We start from the raw sequence: 15,693 nt of genomic DNA, 5'->3' as shown, positions 1-15,693 counted from the left end.
TTCTCCATTTGAATCAGGCCGATATATTTCTTTAGAAATGATTCAAATCTTTTCACTCAACAATATTCAATCGCTTCACTAAAACTTTTCATTAAAATCGAAAGAATTAATAATATTTTGCGAATTTACAAAAGTGTTTACTTTTCTGTTTACAATTTGCAAGCCATTTGACAGTTTTTCACTCTTGTTTTTCTCAACACGCAACTATGACGTTTCGTGAAACGTGATCTATTATGGCTAGCATGCAGGCATCATATTTTAGAGATCGTTCTCAGTAAGGTATTTACTCTTTGTTTTGGACCATCCAGCTCTCCTGACATTCCCTTGTTTAAAAGGTTTCAGGCAGCATGGCCATCAATTCACTTAAATAACTTTAAACCATTGGAAAAAGCTACTGGCAATGACAATTTAAATGCAGTAAATTCTTTATTAGATATCTTAATGACGGACACCCAATCCAGAGACGATTACATGGAGTTAATAGAGCTATCACTACTTGGCCTGGGTCATTCTCTAGATAACTTTCATTGGAGAGCTCCGGGTGCCTTACACCGTGCTCGCTGGATGGCAAAACTCTTATACGCCATCAAAATCTTCTTGTTTCGTGAGGAAGATTTTTTTGAAACCACACAAAGGGAAAAATCACAGCTAGAATGCTTTGTGAAATTTGGAATGCTTGTATATGTGAAATATTGGTTTGAGGCTCCTATGGCTGCAAATACTCCTTGGTCAGACCTTTCTCTATGAAAAGACATGACTACTTATAAAGCTATTGATCCACAAATAAGTGAAGTGGTTAAAAATGCTATAAAATCCCATCTGTGGTACCTCGAGGATGAATTAGTTGGGTTGAGTTTGTTCTCAGATAAAGTAACAAATAATGCAAAGGCTGAAATTGTCAAAAAGATAAGGTATGAACCTACTGACCGAAAAGTAAGAGGTGATTCTTTGCAGGTGTTTGAAAAGTTAAAGATAAATTCAACGTTTTTAAACACAGATCCAAATGAATGGAACATCAATCAGCATTACATTGGAGGGAAACAAATCGTAAGAAACCTGAAAGTTGTTAATGATATTGCTGAGCGTGGAGTCAAACTGTTTGAAGACATCAATAAGCTTCTAACAAATGATGAAGAAGAGAAGCAGTTGCTCCTACAAGTGGTAGAAGCTAATAGAAAGTGGGTTCCGACAAAAACGACAAAGAGAGCAGTTGTTAAAAGCTTGGGGTCGGCAACTTCAAAGAAATAACCCATGTATTTTTATCCCTCTTTATTATTATATAAGATTGCGTTATTTATTAACATTATTCTATAAAATAAATGAATTTATTACTTCCTACGTAGTTGTACTTATTAAAAAAAATTATCAAAATTGCGGATTTTTTCATTTTTTCCTTAATGTTATATGTCATTGAGCACCCTCTTCCCGTTGGAATATTAAATTGAAACTTTCCCAGAATATTTGTTTTGGCGATAGCAAAAAATTTGGGGGGTGCCCCGATCTGTAAACCCGATTTAGTTTTTCGCCTATATAATATGGGCCACCCTAATGTTTACATATAACGAGATTAACTCCATTAACGAGATTAACTCGATAATCCGTAATTAAGAAACGAGATTTACCATACAAAATTTCTCTCTAGTTAATCCGAGATTAAAAATTAATCTCAGATTACACAACTAGATTAGCGGTGTTATTCCTAATTTTATCGATAATTTTTGCGAAAAAGAGGAGAAATGTCAAATGACAAAGGAAACAGAAGTGGTCGACAGCGAGGGAAAGAGGTTAGTAAACTTATTTTTAATAAAATTATTATTTAAAATATATGGAAATTTGTTAACTTTTCAGGAAAAAGAGATCAAGGTGGAACAAAGAGGATGTTGAACTTCTTTTATGCTTGTGGAAGGAAAAATTGCCTGTGGTGTAAAACGTAATTCTCACGTTTTTAAGGATATGTCTGTAGAAATGGCCACAAAGGGGCATGTATATTCCGCGAATGAAATTCGTGTGAAAATACATAATTTGACAAATAAATACAGGCAAGTTTATTTAATATGCATGTGCATTTATTCATATAAAAGTTTTCAAAAAGTTACTAAAAATTTTACAGAGATGAGAGGAAATCTATTGGTCCCTCTGGCGGCAGCCCTTCCACATGGGAATTCTACCCTAAAATAAATAGTATCCTCCGGAGCTATAAAAGCTTTAATTTGAAAACGTTGGTGGAGGAGAGTTTAGTAAAACAAAACAGAAATTTGAAAAGTTTATATTTATTTTTATAAACTAATTTATTACAGTTAACGAAGTTGTAGACTGTGCATTACCCCTTAACAGCTTTTCCATTACGCTGGATTCCCAGGAAGAATTGCCGTTTGTAGACGAGGAACCTGCAAGGAAAAGAAAAAAACATACTTCAAATAATACTCAAAATGAATTTTTGGAGGAATTCCGGGCTTCAAATAGAAAAATTAAGGCGGAAATTGAAGCAATTAAAGAGGATGGCAGGGAGGCCCTTCAAGTTGAAAGAGAAAGAAATGCCATCCTCGAAAAATTCTTAGAAGCATTTAAGCAAAGCATATAACAGCATATCCTTGAAAACGTGAGAATTACGTTTTACACCACGAATCTAGTCCAGGAGAAGATTTTTTTTATTATATATACATATATAACACTGTAAGCAACTGATTCCGATATATATATATATATATATGTATATGATTTTTTTTTTATTTTATACTGTTATGTATGTACACCCGCGGCCAAGCGTAACTTACCATTAAGAAATTTCTAGCGAAAACGTGTTCTATCACTCATTGTAACGGTACTTGTTGCTGTAATGGAATTTTTCCGTTAAGTTTTAACGAAGTGATCTCTGACTTACACAAATATAAAATATTAAAAAAAAAAATAAGTTCTGTCAAAAAAGTAAAAGTAAACCAGAACTAAAAAAATGTTAGAAAGTGTTTGGGAGGAGGAAATTTCAAGCAGTGTTTTGGAGAAACTTGTTGGGTCAATGCCTGGTCGTATCGAAGCTGTAATATCCGCTAGAGGTGGACCGACGCCATATTAGATTTCCCGTTATTCTTTTTGAATATGTTGTAATTCCATTTTCAATTGAAACAAAAAATGTTGTAAAGTTATTACAAGAATTAGTAATAATGAAATCAAGACTTGTGTGCAAATAAAAAAAAAGTTGTCTTTATTTAATTTTACAAATGGGCCAGATTAAAGTCAACAGATAACCAAATATATTCGAGCCATCGATATATTCCCCGTATTCTATTAAATCCATAAAAAAGTTACCCAAAGAACGACAAAAATTGAAAATAGTGAAAAAATATCAAGTGGTAAGTTACGCTTGGCCGCGGGTGTATATAAATTTTAAGTTTTTATTAATTACTAGAGGACCATATACATAGATAATACTACTACTACCATCTATACGATTTCTATTAGTTGCATTAGGCGTGTTTTATTTGACCATCATAAGCTAATAGCTAAACCATGGACAAATAAAACGCATTTAGCTTATTTCTCATTTTCGCTTAAATATGTATTATGTTGGCAACGCGGGCAATAACAATCAGCTGATATTCAATTTATTGCAACGAAATTTTTGACATGTACAAAAGGTAAATTTGAATTTTTAAATTTGTAAACAAACTTTTCACATACTAAATAATTATTTATTTCGTTTATATACAGCAAAAGAAAAGTTTGGACGAAGGCCGAGACACTTCTATTCCTGAAGTGCTACACTGAGAGGAAGGATGAGTTCCTGCATGCGCGGAAGAAAAAGTTCGCATATGAAAACGTCTTGGAGGACATGGTATATCAAGGATTTACAGTAAGAATATTTTAAAGTTATTTTGTAAAAATTTATTACATTTGTTTTCACAGGATACAACAATTAATGCGGCTGCCCTTGTATCAAAAATGCGAACGCTTTTGAATGCCTACAAAACAGCGAAAGACAACGAAAAGCAGACTGGCACTTCTCCGTGCACAGTACCTTATATGCGCGAAATGAACGAAATTTTTGGCGAAAGTTGCTTGGTGTCCAACAACCACACCATAAATATTGGGACAGAACCTCAAGAGGCATTGGTTGAGTTTAGTGGTTAGTTAAAATTTAATGTTCATTATGTATTGCTTATATTGCATTCGCTTTTTTTATATTTTTAAACAGGTAAGGATTCAACTGATTTTCAAACAATGCTCGACGATATGCCAAGTACTTCAAGACAGAGCCAGTCTGCACTAAGCCGTAGCATATGCATACCGAATGCAGTGTATTCACAGGAGCCGAACTCAGCAAATCCTGTTCCGAATCGTCGTTATCGGAAAAGCGCTAAAGAACGATATTTTGATAAAAAAAATCGAACAAAAAAGGAAAAGTGCTGAAGTGAAGGCGTAGTTTTACGCGAATATAGAAAAACAAATACAGGATATGGCCGAAAAACAAGATATTCTAATAGAAATTGAACAAAAAAAACTGAAAATAGAGGAAGAAAAATTAAAAATTTTACAGCATTATTTTGTGAATAAAAATTAGAAAAGTTACTTGATTTCATAACGAAAATGTATTGTTTTATTTATCGGAAATATAAAATCAAGCTTATCATAAAATGAACATTTTTACATACAAATCTGCAAATGCATACGTATATGTACGTGATTATATAAAACAAATATGTCGTAAAATTATAAATAGTTTTATTATTTGAGATTGAAAATTGAAAATGTTGCTCTAAAAGTACATTTTAAAATTAAAATAATTAAAATTTATTAATTTCTTCGTGTTAAAACTGTAAGGAACTGATTCCGACGATCTCCACTTGTTTCTCTCGCCAGCTCATTCGCAGGTTCTGGCTCGGGTTCGGCACTTTCAATTTGAGGGTCAATAATTGTATCGTCGTTTGTGATAATACATATCGCTCATTTGCTGCAAGACCGGCATAAGTCAAAAAAATCGATTTGCCATAAAACGCGTTAAAAGTTTTTACAAATCTGACTCCAACCTTATGTACGTTATAAAACAGGAATCATATTCTCTTATCAAGCGGAGCATATAAGAGGTATTCATATGAATTTTTCACTCAACATGAAGTATGATATAACGAACAATTCTGCATCCTTAACTCAAAAATCACGTTTTTTGAGTTATGACGACGTTGCAGCAAATGAGCGATATATTGTGCATAATGCATGCCCTTGCAACTAAATTGGAAATTGCACATAAATTTCTATGCTCCGTAAATTTAAGAAGCCTTCGGAAACGTCCTTTCAGTGCGCCAAATGCATTTTCAACAACTATTCTTGCTGAAGAATGTGTTTTGTTAAAGCTGATTTGATTGGGCGTTAACGAACCATAATCTTTAAACACCGGTATGAGGTAATTTCTGCAAGGGTATGCCGAGTCCCCGAGAATAAAAGTAGAATTTGGAAATAAACTTTCCATATTATTTTCCGCTTTTCTATAAAATGCTGACCTTTTTAGCACTCTAGAGTCATGATATGATCCGGGTTCACCACAATAAATATCAATAAATTTTTTATCAGCATCGACAATGGACTGCAGAACAACACTATAATTACGTTTACGATCAAAATATATAGTATGTGTTTGTCTTTTATTGATGCATTAATTGTTATGTGGGTACAATCAATAGCACCAATAACACCTGGTATTTGTTTCCTTTGTAAAAACTTGCGAGTTGTTTTTTCCAACACATCTCCAGTTGGCCACTTAACAAACTCATGTCCTATTGAGATAACCCACGCGACAACCCGACGAACAATCACCCATGCTGTGGACTTCGTTACACCAAACAATACGGCTAGTTGTCTGTAGGTAATTGTATTACTTAAGTACCATACATACATGTACATCATTGTTTTAGCAGGAATTTTGGCTTTTCCGGACTTCGTAGCAAATTTATATATTTTTCATTTGTTTACATTTTTATCTGTCAAAATGAGGGTTGTCGCTATTGCCAACTACTTTTTTTGGGAAAAATCATAGCTATTGTGAATGAAAAAAGCATTTTAACTGGCAATGCCTCTAGCCCAATATACAAGCTATGGCAGCTTATGACAAGCCAACATAATTATGTTGACTAAGTCTTCCAAACAAAATAAGCTAATAGCTTAATTTGCTGGTCAAATAAAACACGCCTATTATAACTATTCGTTAATAAGATATAGCATTTTTCTGAAGCAACTTGTGTTAGTTTACAAAAAAATGGATCATAAACCGAGGAGAATGATTAGAGCATCAGGAGAAAGCTCTGTACAAAGTGGTTGCCTCGCAAGTTCATAATCCAACAGAACAACGAATAACTGATTCTGAGAAGTGTTTAAAATAAAACCGAATTTTTGCGTCGGTGTGAGACAATAAAAACATAGCTCCATCATTTCTCACTGGAGTTCAACCGACAGTCATTCTAGTGGACTGCACATGGTGAACCGGTTTTCAATCGTGGAAAGATGAAAAAATCGGCTGGATTACTGAGCCAATTATAATCTATTTCACTGCGTATTTGGTTGCAATTCTTTTCTACTATTCCAAATACTTAGCAATTGTATTAGTTTTGAGGAAGAATCTGTTTAAAATTATACGCATATATTCAAGGAAAGGAGGATGATTTGAAATATAATCTTTGTATTTATGAGTTGAATTAAATTTTGATAAAAGAGATAAAATGTATCGTATGTCCTTACCCTGGTTCTAATCTACCTTCCCACCAATTTTCAGTTAAATCGATTCAGCCGTTCTTGAGTTATAAATGGTGTAACTAACACAACTTTCTTATAAATTATATGTATATAGCCGGAATAAAAAAATCATGCGACCGAAATTGAATGATTCAAATATTTGACAAATAAAAATATTGAAAAACAAAACAAACAAAAATTGAAAAAAAAAATTGTATGGAAAAATGTTACTTTTTGGTAATTTTCCAATTTCCCTTAACAATTAGGAGGATGAAAAATAGATGTTGCCCGATTCTCCACCCTAGCCGATATGCACGCTAAGATTCACGAAAATCGGTCCAGCGGTTTCATAGGAGTTCAATAACGTACACCGTGACACGAGAATTTTATATATTAGATTTATTTTTCTTATGAATTATTTTCTTTTGTTAATGAATTAATATTGTTATATTGTGATATATTAATATGAAAAATGAATTGACTGTAAATGAGAAAATGAACTGATAAAATAAAACACATAAACTTATATAGAAATAGAGCTATAGATTTTCTGATGTTCTCTACATTAGGGTCGTTGGTTCCAGAATTGAATAATGGATCACGTTGCTCTAGTGGGTGTGCGCTTTCGAAATTTGTTTGCATTTGCAACCATTTCGTGTTTATCATTCATTTCATTTACAAAATTGTGCAAGACGCAAGAACATTTTATTATTAATATAGCGTTTTTAATATCGTTGTCAATTCCTTTCCATATCCTTCTAAACCTTGCCTTCAGGTGGCCAAAGCGTTCTCCACAACCCTTCGAGATTTAGGTAAATGGTAATTGAAAATATTATCGTGATCCTCAGCGGCTTTGTTATAGGGATAGGGCTTCATTAGAAACGGAGTAAAGCGAAACGCCAAAGTCTCCAAGAACTACAATTGGGACATTAGTGTCACAAAGTTTTTTCGCATTCTCTTTAAGCAGAGGGTTTTGCAAAATTCTTTTCAAGTTGAATTTTTCAAATATTTGGGATTCATTACAACGACCAGGTGCTCCAACATTAATGTACATAAACCTATATCTAAAAAAATGTGTTAAGTATTTTCCAAAACATGTATGTTGTTAACTTACCTGTAGTATACGAGGGCTAGTAAAACCATTGAGTACCAACCTTTGTAGTTGAAATAGTCAACAGCATCAGATGCGGAGGGCCTAATCTCAATACGACATCCATCTGAAGTAAATTGTATTTGCATGTTATGGGTAAAATATTTCAAATTCATGAACTTACCTACTGCGCCCAGACATTGGGGAAATCCAATCTTTCCAAATCCTTCAACGCACTCCGTAATTTTTTCTTGCGTAAGAAATGAGCTGGCTAAATATTTAGGCGATAGTATGTCCCACACCGCTCTGCAAAAGTCTTTAAGGATAAAACATACAGACGCTTTGGAAACCCCGAATAGTCTTCCAACTGTTCTGTACTCAGCAGAAGAACCAAGGGCATACAAAGCGATAGCTATTCTTTTTTATAATGGAATACATTGCCTGTATATAGTATCACGTTTGTGAATGTTTGTTAGCTCATTACATAAAATTTTGAATGATTCCCGACTCATTCCGAAGCTCTCCTTGAAGAATTGGTCACTATTGAAAGCAACGTCGAGCTCCCAAAAATTACCGTGCCTTTCCTACAATACAACGTCAAGTGGGAATTTTAGAAAATGATGTAATTGCTTACGTGTTTCCACAAACGTTTTGGCCTATTGTTATTTATTACAAAAAGCAATAAGGAATTTTGCATTTTTATCTCAGTTAATATTTTTTCCAATCTAAGTTGTCGTCTTTTCCGTATTTCTGCCAATTTCTTATTACTGGCAGCAAACTGCGAGATACAAATATAGTACAACAAATACAAATAGTACTACAAATTTGACAGTTGATAATCTCATTTGCCTATGTAAACGCATAGATTATTGAACAAGCTTATAACGAGATTAAGTTCATATGTAAACGTACTTTTACGTTGTTGGCAAGCTTCGATAACCGATTGCAGCGTTTAAGTTTCACATCAACTGTTCGAACCTGAGGCGATTTACAGTCCGAATTGAAAGCGTTCACTTTTAATCAGGAATAAAGGGATGTTCAACTTATTCCAGTGTGAGAGCGTTTCAAAATTAGCGTTTTTATAACATTTTCCATTATGGCCAGATTGAACAAAATAATAATTTTTGGGCATTTAAATTAAAACACCCAACATTTAGTATGAATAAAAATTACTATATAGGGGTTATTATTATATGGAGAAACTATTTAAATCTTATTAAAGTATATTAGAATAACTGACTTTTGACCTCTCAATACCCAATAAAAGGATTTAAGCTTGCTAGCTCTCATTCATTAAATGTTTTTAATCATTTTCCATTGAAAATAATACTATGATGCTTCAAATTACAAAACGTTTCATCAAATGCCTTTAAATTTCACAAATTTATGTAATTTTCATTGCTTTACATTTTTTATAAGTGGTCGTGAACGATGCAACAAATCCCTCCGTTTACATATTTTTTTGGTAAGATTTCAATCTGGCCATCGCTCGTTTCCAATTGCTAAACGTCAAAACCTACTGAACTCGATTAGCTGTCAAAGCTCAGGAGGTTTTGACGTTTATCAATTGTTCTCTCATTTCCAGAGAGAGGGGAGTTGGACATCTCTTTATCTCTGGATCGTTCAAGACCACTTATAAAAAATGTAAAACGATGAAAATTAAATAAATTTGTAAAATTTAGAGGTATTTGATGAAACGTTTTGTAATTTGAAGCATCATAGTATTATTTTCAATGGAAAATGATAAAAACATTTAGTGATTGAGAGCTAACAAGCTTAAATCCTTTTATTGGGTATTACAAGGTCAAAAGTCAGTTGTTCTAATATACTTTAGAAAGATTTAAATAGTTTCTTTAAATAATAAATAACCATTATGTAGTAATTTTTATTCGTACTAAATGTTGGGTGTTTTAATTTAAATGCCCAAAAATTATTATTTTGTCCAATCTGGCCATAATGGAAAATGTTATAAAAAACGCTAATTTTGAAGCACTCTCACACTGGAATAAGTTGAACATCCCTTTATTCCTGCCTTTATCTCTGCTTTCAATAAAAGGAAAAGTGGTGTTATGGAGCAAAAGTCCGAAACTTATACTAAACGGCAAAAACAATTATTGATAGAGTGTAATTTTTGCGGAAAATTGGGCCATAAAATATTTGAATGCAGATTAAGAGAATCACTTTGCGACCGACAAAACACGACATGGCAAACACGATTGTCACCATGAAAAATTAAATGCGGAGAATTGGGTCACATATCTACCCAATGTACAAAGAAGGAAGTTGATAAGAACAAGGCATTCAACCGGGAAAAGCGAGTGGAACAGTGCAGCGTTGCAGTACCTAAAGGATGCCTGAACAGACACACAGAGACCAAATTTCGGAAATCACCTTTGATTCGGGATCAGAATATTCGGAAAGCTAAGTACAAAATTTTCTGGGAAAAGATTCAATAACATTGTTATGCTAAAAGGTAAAGGCCAGGCCCGTCCAACATAATTTTGTGAAGGGCCAGGTTTAGCATTTTCATAACCGTAGCGGGCCAAAAAAAAAAAACAAAATGACCTTCAGTTTTGGTATATTTATTTATTTAAAAAAGCAACATCATATAAATCTTAATATATTATTATTAATGTAACTATGGCCTTAGCATATAAAGATATTCTTATTCTTAAAATCTAATTAATGAGATGTCTGAAATTTTTTCTGTTTGCACAGCGCATCTATGTCAGCTGGAGTTTTAGAAGTGGCTATGCGCAAAATGCCTTTAAGATGGCTATCTAATAAAGATGATCTGGTTTTTGATTTGTTAAACTTCATGCGAGAAAACAGCTGCTCGCAAACATATGTACTACCAAATAAAGAAATATTTTGAATAGCCAGCTTAGTAAGGTTTGGGTATTGACTGGGTGTAATATACTATTTGTAAAATTCAATTAAGTTTGGAAGACAATTATTATATGCTGTTTTTAGATGAGAGCTGCTTTGCAATTCTATTAACTCCAGCTGTAAACTCAGCGCAGCGCTTTCAATTTCAACATCAAATGGATTTTGATACACTTTCATGCAGGGAGTTTGTGATTTGAAGTCTGCGAATCTGTCGTCAAACTCGTTCCTTAATCTTTGTAACATCAACACGTACTTGTCAAAATCCAAGGTATCCTGATTTCTTGTAGATAAGGTCTCCCAAAGAATCAACTGCTTTTGTTCCAGCTGCTTTTCCAACAACAAAAGCTTTTATGTGAAAGCTAGAACGTGTTCGTATAACTGTGTGCATAGTTGGTCTTTCCCTTGCAGTTTCAAGTTAAGATCAGAAAGATATTTAGTTATATCAACCAGGAAAGCCAGATCAGCCAACCACTCCTCATCAGTAAGGAAAGTAATTTCTTGGTCTTTGTTGCCGAGAAAAATCTTTAAGTCGTCCAGCAGGGAATATAATCGTTTTAGTGTAGCTGCTCTGCTGAGCCAGCGAACGCGACTGAAGTATACAATGTCTTCGTGATCTGAACCGACATCAGCCAGAAAAGCCTGGAACTGTCTGTGGTTAAGCCCTCTTGCGCGTATAAAATTAACTGTCTGCACTACTTTATCCATCACGTGTTTCAGGCCTATACAACTGAGATGCCCAAAGACTATAAGAGATGGCGGGCCGGATGAAGGGCCTATGCGGGCCGGATGGTGGCGGATGGTGGCAGTAATATGTAGTACTGTACAAATATTAAGTAACGTAAAAATTGACGATAATTGTATTGAAATTTTGTTTTATGTAATAGGCAATGATGAGGATGTTGTTGCAAGTAGAGAATCCGTTGCGAACGGTGAAGAGAGCGAAAATTAAAATATTGAGAGTATTGAGAGTGTTGAAATCACTGAAGAAATGAGAATGAAGATGTTGAGAATGTTGAAATCACTAAAGGGAGTGAAGTAAACGAATAAGAATGACAAAATATATGAATGGCTGGCCAAGGAAAATAGCAGAGTACTCAGATCATAATGCGAGCACAAGTGCAAAACATACTAATGGTTGTTTTGATCATGGCGTGTGGGGCATTTGATTGAGTAATGAATTGATTATGTGACAAAAATGAAGAAGAATGAATAATGAAAAGAAAAATGAATAACGAAGAAAAATAATTAATATTAATAAATAATATTAAATATTGTTTAAGTACCTCAATACTGTTTTGTGAGACTGTTAATATGATAACTCTTTACGAATTAAAATAAGAAAATTGGCTTTTGTTATGAAACTATTTAATATTCAGTCTATAATACACAAAAAGAAAAGGGAAATTTAAGTATGAAGGTATTATTCTCTACACGAGGTCGTCTTAGGGTCAGGATGGCCGTGTCGGCACACCCTCATAGTGTGTGTATGTTGGTATGCGTGTATGAGTGTATGGGTATACAGTCTCAGGAATTTCATCAGAAGAATAAGTTCCTCATTATTGCATCAGCCGTTGATCGTGCAGTGATTGGTTGTCGCTGTCGTCGAGTGTGGTTCGAGGGTACAGGCATAAGCAGTAAGAGGATCGACAGTCAGTTGTTTGAAGTACTAATGGAAGCCGAACAGACTCCGACATATACATGTCGACGCAGATTTTTGCGAGCCACGTAAAAATATTTTATAATTGTAAATTATTTCAAATTGATTTTACATACGTACATATGTATTTAAACAAACATACAGCCTTTTTGGGGTTTGTTAAAAATAAAAATATAATATGGTACATAAGCGAGTGGTACTTAAAACAAAAATTTCTATGCATATAAAAAAAAAACAAAAAAAAAAAACGTGACATGCAGGCATATACAGGCAGTTAAGAGAGATTGGCACTTAAGCGGAGTACTTTTTAATCGGGATTGACTGCACACATAAATCAGATAAATATTAAATATTTTTTTGAATTTCTTGACTTGAAAATCGACAAATAAAATATTTTGTCAATTTTATTCTAAAATATTTGAATACTTATATTTGCAGGTTTATCACTTTTCCCTTCTCATACAAATTTCAGAAATATATTCAATTTATGATTTTTAGCCTTTGCCTTCGTCGCGAAAAGCCGTTTGTTGGCAAAGGTATGCTCGGGGAGAGGTGTATGGCTTTTGGTTTTATGAATGAATCAAAATGGTACGTTGAATCAGAGAACATAAAGCATAGAGAAGGTGCAGGTTCGATATCGAACATTTGTTAGATATATAGTAACGAATTCACCTCACAACCACAGAATTCAAGGTGTGAAATATTGACATTTTTAACAGTTCTCTCACATACTCAACCAGAGAGTATAAAGATAAATAGGCATATGATGACATAGCATGTATGCCCAAGCAGAGAATATTGAAGAAAAATAAGTTCTTTGATATCCCATTTTTAACAGCGAAAAAATTATACAAATACAACTCTCTCACATACCCAAGAATATGAAGAGATACAAATATATGTATGTGCCCATGATTACACTCCCAACGAATGTAATACTATGTTCGGACCGGCAACGAAAACATTTTGAAAACACGTTTGTATGTTGTGGAATCTAAGTCGTTCGGACCGACAATGTGTGTTTTCGATGAGTTTTTACTGACAACTATCAATAGCGGCATTCTCTTGCTCTTGCAAGATTGCACGATGACACAAAATGCAAAAGTTATATGCCGAAATATGCGAGGCCAAGAGAGCACCCATTGCAGAATATAGTGATATATGACGACACGAAAATAAACATGGGCTTTGGTCTGACATATTTCACAGCCATTGCAAATAATTTTCTGCGTGTGTTTGTTGTTGTGTCGTTGCACCAAGAGGAGAATTCTGCAATTTCTGCACCGTGCAAGGTTTTGCAAGAGCAAAAGAATCCCCCTAATATGAGAATATCAAGTGACAGCTGTATTTGTATAAGGAATGTAAACAAATATCAAGTGACAATTCCAAAAACATCGATTAAACTAGAGCAGGTACCGATTATAATGAGTGGAATGTAAGTTTTCAAGTAGTTTTCAGCGAAAACTGTTTTTTCGTTTGACAGATTTTACATGAAGGAAAACACAAGTTTTCGTGCGAAAACAGTTTTTCTCACGAAAACATGTTTTCGTTGTCGGTCCGAACATAGTATAAAGAATTCCGTTTCGCTTGTTTAAGTGTTTGCTTTCAATCAGGCTCGCTTGTATGTGCAATGTATGCATATATGTACATGTGTACATATGTATGTATGCTTTTGCGTTTTGCCCTCAGCAATTCAATATTGACATGTAAAAATAATTATGTATGAGTATAATTTTGTATGAATGCATGCATAGTAATATTTACAGTCAATTTGGATATTTAATCAAATATAGTAAATTTTACAACAAAAACGATTTCATTCATAAACGCAGGCGAAAATTCCACAAGCGACCTCCTTTCATTCATAAAAACAGACGCTGTAACATGTCCCCGAGCATGCCTTTGCCAACAAGCGTCTTTTCGCGAAAATGGCAAAAGCTAAAAATCATAAATTGAACAACTTTCTGGTGTTTGTTCTAAGAAAGAAGTGAGAAAAGTGGCAACATAGCTGTTGTCGATTTATAATATTTGTCAATTCTAAAATATTTTTCCGTGGCTCGCAAAAATCTGCGTCGGTATGTATTCAAGCTCATATAAAAACATACATATTTACGCTAGTTTGTTGGCGAAGCTGTTACAGCGGCAAGGGAAGCGGTGACAATCGGCGGCCATTAGTTTATTTTTGTCGACATAGCTTGGATTTTCTATGTTGATGTTGTGACGCTTTGTCGTCGCTTCAGTGCTTCGACAGATTGACTCTTTGACAAAACGTGAGTTTCGGCCATTGGTTGTCCGTGACAACGGAGATGCGAAAAGATGCGGGCGGCACTTGCTATTATGAATGTATGTGCATATGTATGTGGCTCGCATTTGCTTTCGTAAACATACAGACAAATGTGCCAAAGAAATAATACATTTACAGTAGAGGCCCGCTAAACCGGATCAATTAAAACCGGCCCCTTTCCGGAATATAAGGAAATCCGGATTACCAAAGACATATCAGAACTATGTATTATGAAATTATTGAAATTATTGTTTATTGTAACAAATAATACACATGTTCCAAAAAAAACAAAAAAAAACTTAAACCAATAAAGCATAAAAGCGAATGTAGTGAATAATAAACATGTGATCCGGATTAGAGAATACGGATAGAGAAAGTCGGTCCGGATTACAAGGGACATAATAGAAATTTTGAGTTTTTTAACCCTGTCCGGATTACAGTGGAATCCGGATTAGGCCATGTCCGGATTAGCGGGCCTCTACTGTACATACATATGTATATGCCCTATATATTCTATTGGTACAAATATGGAAATGATAACGAAATAATGCGAATATGCATATTTCATGAAGGTCATCAATTTACTTTGAAGAAATGAAGTTCATTTGGCACATCTTCACTTTGTAATAGTGGAAATTAATATAATTTATTTGAAATATTGATTTATTTAAAAATTAAAAAATAAAATTAAAGAGAAATAAAACTAAAATTATTTTTACCTAATTTTTCCCGATTTTGTAAAAAAAATTAAATTTTTTACCATTTGTCGGAAAAAAATGGTTCATATAATTCAAAATAATCACGCATATGTGACTCAGAAAATGCCTTTTTACATTCTGTGTGTGTCTTTGTATATTTTTCTTCAAAGAATTTCTCTTTAATCATTCTCGCATGAATTGAGTCGTTTTACATATATTTCTGCCAGAGAACATTTCTGCTAAATAGCAGCGAGAATGGTGAATTCCTTACTAAAATTCTATCAGCTCTGGTAGCCGTCATATTTTCAAATTTTTCAAGTTTTTATATAAGGAACGAATCCTAAAATACATTCTAGCT

General features: G+C 33.8%; 1 protein-coding gene and 2 pseudogenes across 1 annotated transcript in view; 2 read left to right on the top strand and 1 right to left on the bottom strand.

Annotated features, from left to right (window-relative positions):
* Positions 1–15,693, top strand: part of LOC126766154 (craniofacial development protein 2-like) — a 119,198-nt gene that overhangs the window by 53,258 nt on the left and 50,247 nt on the right. The gene's annotated exons all lie outside the window — the stretch shown is intronic.
* Positions 984–8,319, bottom strand: LOC126766205 (uncharacterized; annotated as a pseudogene).
* On the top strand, positions 2,218–4,582 carry LOC126766171 (uncharacterized; annotated as a pseudogene).

Source organism: Bactrocera neohumeralis, unplaced genomic scaffold (genome assembly GCF_024586455.1).
Source record: "Bactrocera neohumeralis isolate Rockhampton unplaced genomic scaffold, APGP_CSIRO_Bneo_wtdbg2-racon-allhic-juicebox.fasta_v2 cluster11, whole genome shotgun sequence".
Classification (NCBI taxonomy): Eukaryota; Metazoa; Arthropoda; class Insecta; order Diptera; family Tephritidae; genus Bactrocera; species Bactrocera neohumeralis.
Note: the sequence above shows the minus strand (reverse complement) of the source record. Positions and strands in the feature narration are given on the sequence as shown.